Genomic DNA, 8,237 nt, shown 5'->3' with positions numbered 1-8,237 from the left:
GCATGTTTTTTGGTGTAGTCCTGTAAATATCTGATGGCCAATAAAGTTATTAAAAAAAACAACAACGTGTTGGCGGTGTTGAACAGACAACACGTCTGAGACAGACAACACGTAATGCCGGATCAGACTACAAGACAAATTTGCTCTTTCAAGATTGCACTATGTCAGACTACTGCAATATAATCTTGTATTCCGATACCACCGCCTCCCGTTTTTTACGATCATTGGGCTTTATCTTGTCAACTCAAATGCGACCGGATACACTCGTTACCCTGGCGACGACAACAAAAGTAGATCGCACCGAATATATTATGAGGACAAAATGGGGGAAAATGTGTGTTGGTGGTCACCGGTGCTCAGTACAGGAGAGGACGTTCATTTAAGGCTCGCTTGAGGTATGTTCACGTACTTTTAATACGATACGGCTCGCAAGCAGGCAACAAAAACGTTATGTAGCCTAGCAAGCGAGTGGTAGCATGAACGGTTGGACGTAAACATGCCGCCGTTCTGTCGAATCATGCTCTAACGTTTCGGTGTGGGTGAAGTAATTGAATTAAAAATAAAGTAATTTAATTACAGTAAGTTAGCACCCATTATTTCTGTCAAGTAATATCGTTTTGACCTGACTGATAAGAAAACGTGACCTGACTAGAGCAGCGATTTCCAACGTTTATGGAGCCAAGGAACATATTTTCCAATTGAAAAATCTCACGGCACACCAACAAACATAAATGTCACAAAAAGTGAATACATGAATTACTGTATTTACTTCCTGCCATCTAATAGAAGACCATTCATTTGTTCTGTCTGCCACTATGCCTCACTGGCATAAATAGAGGAACAAAGATACATTATTTATTGTAAATATAAGTTTTTGAGAAATTAAGTACACAAGTATATACAGTAAATGAACAGGTCATTTAAATAGACACATTCCTCCATCTTGTGATCGGTTATCGTTTTTTTTAAACTTGCTGATCGGCCCCAAAATCCATGATCGTGTAAAGCCTACTCAAGACCACACTGTCCGGGACCAAGACTTGACCAAGACCAGAAATCACCGAGATCCAGACAAGACCAAGAGTTGACGCCGAGTCAGGTCCAAGACCCAGGCAGCCCGAGACTGAGACAAGATCAAGACTGAGACAAGCTGAGAACTTGACAAGACAAGGACCATAAAAATGAATTTTAAAAAAAACATGACAAGTTTCAATAGTGTAAGAACATTCTCGCTTTAATTTTAATTTTCGTTTGTCTTTTAAATACATTTGATAGCCAAATACACAGTGTCTGCAACTCCTTCATAGCGCAACATGCAAAAATCTCAAATCGTAACCATTTTTTTCAACTAAATTCTTGCGAAAGTGGAAATCCTTGTATGGATTTAAAAATAAAATGCGAGTGTAAAACTAGTTCACGACTGCAGCTAATGATAAAAAAGTGAAAAAATAGCCAATGTAGTTGATTTGGCATAAGCTACAGCCAAAGTATAATACTGTTAAATCAAAAGAATTTGAGGTGAAAGTAAAAACTCTATCCAGAAATATTCATCTCAGGAAGACAACATTAGATTTGTTGCTGTTACTTACAGTTAATGGTAGTTTAAATGTGTTTCTGTTTTCTTTTGAGACAAGACCAAGAATTTTGGGAGTGGAGTCCAGGACAAGACAAAGACCTTCAAAATGTGACTGGTCTTGGTCTTGAGACCGGACTCGAGTGTTACAACACTATAGCTTACATCCATCCATTTTTTATTGGCCTATCGCTTGATGAGCTGGAGTCTATCCTAGCTGGACTGGTTGCCAGTCAATCACAGGGCTATAGCCATATTCTGTTGATAGTGTGGAAAATAATTATTTGGTCCTCTGCTGAATTTGTAAGTTGGCTTGCTTACAAAGAAGTCCAATTTTATGATTGTTTATTAAAATATTGCAAGAGACAGAATACAGTGAAAAATGTGTAAAACGCACAAGATAAAAGTTTTTGAGTGAAATAATCTAACAACGCAGCCAGAATTTTGGCTCCCACATCTTATCTGGTGCCCATGTGACACACAAAGCTGTGCACAATGAACCATTCTCCTGATCTCAACTCATCATACTGTATGTATTAAGCATGGCTTTTCAGGGAGTCAGTCACCAAGGATGGACTGATTGTAGACCTGAACAAGGCTGAAATGTATTACAAAACCATCAGCAAAAGGCTTGATGAGAAGGTGAAGAAGAACTATTATTATTAAAAAGTGGAAGACAAAAAAGGACAATAAAACGCCCTTGGTCGGGAGCTCCTTGCAGGATCTCTCCCTATGGCGTGAGGAAGGAGTTAGGAAGGAGCCTCAAAGTACACTTCGAGAACTTGTTGATGCTCTGAAGGTAATTTCAATCTTAGTCACCAAGAAAACGTTTGGTAATACACTGCACCACAATGGACTGAAATCTTGCAGTACATACAATGCCTCTCTGCTCAAGAAGACATGTACTAGCCCATCTTAAGTTTGCCAGTGAACATCTAAATGACTCAGAAGGCTTGGGAGAAAGTGCTGTCATTGATGAAACTAAGTTTAGCTATTTGGCATCAATTTGAACTGCTGTGTTTGGACGATGAAGTAATCAGCCAACATCCATGACCCAAAGAACACCAGCCCAACAGTCAAACATGGAGGTGGAAACATGTTTTGGGGCTATTTCTCTGCAAAAGGCACAGGGCTATTTAACCACATTGACGAACCAATGAACACAGCCATGCGTTGTATAATCTTGGATGAAAATCTCCTTTCTGCAGCAAGAACACTGACGATGATGATGCTGGTAGATGACAATGACCCAAAACATATTGCTCGGACAACATGCAGCAGAGACTCAAGAAGAAGCATATTAAGGTCATGGGTCACCTAGTCAATCTCTAGACCACAAACCAATAAAAAAAAAAAAACCTGTGGAAGGGGCTTTAAGGATTTAGAGAACTTCTGAACAATAAAGAACATGTAGCCTCTGTATAAGCAGGTTGCTGTTATACTGTGTAACATAAGAACACTGATTGATTTGTGAGGAACCTACAGTATATTTCCTTACAGCACTAACACCGTAACCCCATCCCCCATGCAGCTAGTAGGCATGTATAAATGATGTTAGGGTACTTGGGGACAAGTTAAATTAAAAACATGAAAGACAACACAATTTTACTCTCACACAAAAAAGGAACCTCCAGTCAGTTTGGCGAGTTCACCTCCGGGCCAGCTCACAGTGAATCAGGCCCAGATGTGGATCTGTAGCTCGGATGGCGCAGTACGCACGCCGAGACACAACCCACCCAACTGCAGACGTCAGAAGGGACCACCGCAAATTCCCTCAAGTTATGTCACTTCATGGGAAAGGCTATATAACTCCCGGCAAAGGGTACATTTGTCATTGGTGTGCATGGAGATTTCGCAAAAACAAAACTTCTGATGTGTATATGCCTATGAAATGTCCTATTAAATATCTATTTCATAAATATAGCCCTGTTACAGTATGTCTGTGTACCTTCTCAGTCATGCACGTTATGGTAATCCGTAAAGGTTGAGTCAGGGCAACTGGGTTGTTGAAGATATTTCACCTGCAACAAGACGTGTAAATGACAGATTAGTATGCAGGACAGCGGTTTTACACACCACAAAGGACAACAACAAAACCTATTGTTGATCACCCCCAAGGAACACACCTACTGAGGCATAAATAAGGAAACTCCACACCTAAAATATTAGAACTGAAGAAGCCTTTTGGATAAAGGTGAAACAGCTTCAACAAACAAGAACAGTTCAGTTGCCTTGAATCAACCTTTGCAGAATATCCTGTTACAGTATTTAACATTTAGTAATGAGAGGAAGCCTTCAGCAAATTAGCATATCTTTATCATTTTTACTGCTTACCCATAAGAATTGTATGAAAAGACTGTATATGGACAACTTGTGCAAGACACAAATAAGAGCCAGTCCTGTAGAAGTGTTTCTTCCTGTGTGATGATGTCCTGACAGTTAACTACTGAATGTACTCATTTAAGAGGATTTCCTGTGCAAAGAGCTTCTACCACTCCTATAAGCTTTGGATGAAAGTTCACTTTTTCCACTAAAAGCTGACCTTTACACACATAAACTTCTTTTCGACAATCCCTGGTGTTACTTCCCTTGTGTTACTGAGATAGCTATTTGCCCAGATTTGCTTTAATTTACTGTTTCCGTATAATGTCATAGTGGCGCGTCATATGGGTGTGAGAAATGAAATGTAATATAAAATTGTTCTGTGGTTGTGAAGGAAAGAACCACATGACTCAGATTGCAGATGACAGACGTGGGTCACCCCGGTAGGGTAGTGCTTACCATCAGACATCTGTGAGTGAGCAGAGAGGGCGTTTCGAGGCCGTGTCATGTCGGGCCCAGAGAAAGAAAGCCATCTGTATTATGTCATGACTGCCAGCACACTCCACCCTCTATTTCCCTTTTTTTCCCCCCTTCTTCCAGACACAACCCACCCGCTTATGCTTTACTGCTAATGTATTTGGTTACTCTACCTTTTTTATGTGGAACATGCATGCGATTGCAGTTTTAGCTAACGTTTACCTCAAAATACATCTTGCTTCCTCCAATCCAATCCTTTCTGTCTCCTCTTTCATGTCATGTTCCCATCTATGTATCACTTTATCTGCAACTAATGACCGTCCACCTCCAGCCTCTGATGGACAAGGTATGTTGTCTGCACTTGCTGGTCCCATTTGACGATCACCTTCACTCATGTAACACCAGCTGAAAAACAGACATGCATATGTTGCCTGTAATTTAGTAAATATGTGTTCCCTTCTGCAAATTCGCATTAATGTGAGTGAGTGTCAAAGTTCAAAAGCTGTGAAGCGTAGCTCATTAGCTAAACTGACTCAGTTGTTTGCAGTAGGTTGGCGGGTGGGTGCAGTAGGTAAGTGGTTAGGTATGAAGATATGTTGAAGGTAGGTAGGAAGGTAGTGGGTAAATGGTTTCATACGTAGGAGGTACAGTAAGCAGGTAGGTTAAGTAGGTAAGTAGGTAGGTACCGTATTTTCACGAGCACTGGGCGCACGTAAAAGTCTTAAATATTCTCCAAAATGGACGGGGCGCCTTATAATGCGGCGCGCCTTGTGTGTGCACCGAGTTCCAAAATCTGTAAATGTTGTTGTGTGACTTTGATGAGCGCTCCGCTTGACTGACTGGGAGCATTTCCTGCCGACACGCTGCTTATATAGAGGAAAGGCGGACATGACTGAGGACAGCGTGCGGACGTAAAGGGGGAAGGGTGCGCGTGACAGAGGATGCTAAAGACACCCCCCCAGTTGGTATATCGTTCCGGTATGTGCATCGGTTTGGCTAAGGACCCCCGAAAATGGCACCTACGAAGAGACACGCTTACGAAGCACAGTTTAAACTGCAAGCTATTAGTTACGCGGAGGAACATGGGAATCGAGCAGCCGCGAGGGGAATTCAAGATCAACAAATCCATGGTTCTAATCCAAGTGGAGGAAGCAGCAAAACGAGCTGCGCCAAGTCAAGAAGACGAAGCTGAGTTTCTGCGGAAACAAAGCGAGGTGGCCCGGTTGGAAGACCAACTCGAGCAATGGATTAATGATCAAAGAACAGAAGCGTCTCTACAGTCACCATTCGACTGAGGGCAATAACTCGGACCTTTCCATCATTCCGGGAGGCTTCACGAACCGCTGGACATCCGTGTAAACAGGGTGTTCAAAGTGAAGTGAGCGGCGTGGGAGCCATGGATGACAGATGGCGAACACAGCTTTACTAAGACTGGGAGGCAGCGCCGGGCGAGTTACGCCACAATTTGTGAATGGATTGCGGATGCTTGGGCTAACGTGTCTGCTTGCACTGTTGTTCGAGCTTTTGTAAAAGCCGGCATCATTTCTGAGGAGCCGTACGGCAACGAGACTGACTCCGACAATGACGAGAAGGAACCTGGCGTGTTTGATTGGGAACTTGCCCAGCTGTTCATTTCAAATACAGAAGATGAGAACTTTGATGGATTTGTGGATGAGGATTGATGAAAAAATAACATGAGTACATTGTTAAATACTTCAATAAAGTACACCCATACTCAGTTTTTCTCCCGCTGCCTTTTTAAAAACATTGTTTTAGCGTGCATGCATGCTACTGTATGTTTTAAGATAGCATATGTTTTACCATGCCTGCGCCCAATAATACGGTGCGCCTTATGTATGTGTTAAATACAGAAATAGACCCCGTAGCTGAGACTGCGCCTTTTAATACAGTGAGCCTTATGGTCATGAAAATAGGCTAGGTAGGTAGGTAGGTAGTAGGTGAATACTGTAGGTGGGTGGGTGATAGGTCAGTCGGTAAGTAAGTAGGTAGGTAGGTAATAGGCATTTCACCACTTTGATATATATACACACACAAACACATAACACAATAATTGCTGAGATCTTAACAAGGCTGTAAAACCCTTGAGCTCATGGCTGAGCCTTTGGGGGAAAAAAACGGGCTGTTGCTGCTTAGCTCACCTTCTCATGGCCGGGGGTGGTGTTTGGGTTCATGTGGCAAAATACTTGTTTACCTAAAACATAGGATGACAAAATGTTACAAATCTAAATGTGGGTTTAAATGAGAGTGTAGAGCTAAATGTAACCCGTTGGACTTCGACCCTGCCGATACTTCCTTATTCTTGCATTCTCAGCAACCAGTGTCCTGTTTGGTGAGATCAATTTCCTGTCTTCTGGTTTAATGACTTAATGCATAACACTTCATTATATTTAGTTTTGATGATAACGTAGCACGGACACGTCTGTATTACAACCAAGTTTCTGTGTTGAAATCTCGGCTTAGGCCTTCTTGTGTGAATTTTACGTTGTCCTCGGGTTTCTGCCACATTCCAAAAACATGCATAATAAGTTAATATAGTCCATAAATGTAAATCGTTTTTTGTGTGTAGCCTATGTTTAGTTGGCGACCAGTCAGAGGTGCACTCCGCCACTTGCCAAAACTCAGTTGGGACAGGCTCCAGTTTACCCTCGACCCTAATTAGGACAAGCGCGATCGAAAATAGATGGATGCCTATGTTGCATTTGAATCTGTGGGATAAAAGGCAAAGCAAGGCTCAAATGACCCCAAAATAAATAGACAACGTTTTTCCTCGCACGGACGCAGGTCAGTGGGCGTAGGGCCCCCCTCTGAAGTCAGGCCTGGAGGTGGGGCTCGATGGCGAGCACCTGGTGGCCGGGCCTGCGCCCATGGGGCCCGGCTGAGCACAGCCTGAAAGGGTAACTTGGCTCCACTTTCCCATGGGCTCACCACCTGTAGGGAGGGGCCAAGGGGGCAGGTGAAAAATGAGTTGCGTAGCAGCCGAAGGCGGGGACCTTGGCGGTTTGATCCCTGGCTAAAGAAACGGTCTCTCGGGATGTGGAATGTCACCTCTCTGGCAAGGAGGAAGCCTGAGCTGGTGTGTGAGGTTGAGAAGTTCCGACTAGACATAGTTGGCCTCGCCCCCACATATAGCTTGGGCTGTGGTACCAGTCCTCTCCAGTGGGGTTGGGCTCTTCCATTCTGGAGTTGCCCCCGGTGAGAGGCGCTGAGCAGGTGCGGGAATACTTATTGGTCCCCGGCTCAAAGGCTGTACGTTGGAGTTCACCCCGGTGGACGAGAGACCACCCTACCTCTGCCTTTGGGTGGGGGGATGGGTCCTAGCTGTAGTTTGTGCCTCTGCACCAAACAGCAGTTCAGATTATCCACCCTCCACCCCCCCAAAGACTCCAGTCTCAGATGTGCAAACCAGTCATCCACCGTGCCACCTGAATGCTTAATTTATTATAATAAATCATACCTGAATATGGTTAATTTATTAAATTATAACAAATCATTATACTGTGTAGACGGCACGGTAGATGACTGGTTAGCACATCTGCCTCACAGTTCTGAGGTCTGGGGTTCAATCCCCGACCCCGCCTGTGTGGAGTTTGCATGTTCTCCCCGTGCCTGCGTGGGTTTTCTCCGGGCACTCCGGTTTCCTCCCACATCCCAAAAACATGCATGGTAGGTTGATTGAAGACTCTAAATTGTCTGTAGGTGTGAATGTGAGTGCCAACGGTTGACTGTTTATATGTGCCCTGCGATTGGCTGGCGAGCAGTTCAGGGTGTACCCCGCCTCTCGCCTGAAGATAGCTGGGATAGGCTCCAGCATGCCCGTGACACTAGTGAGGATAAGTGGTACAAA

Source organism: Phycodurus eques, chromosome 9 (assembly GCF_024500275.1).
Source record: "Phycodurus eques isolate BA_2022a chromosome 9, UOR_Pequ_1.1, whole genome shotgun sequence".
NCBI classification, from domain to species: Eukaryota; Metazoa; Chordata; class Actinopteri; order Syngnathiformes; family Syngnathidae; genus Phycodurus; species Phycodurus eques.
Note: the sequence above shows the minus strand (reverse complement) of the source record.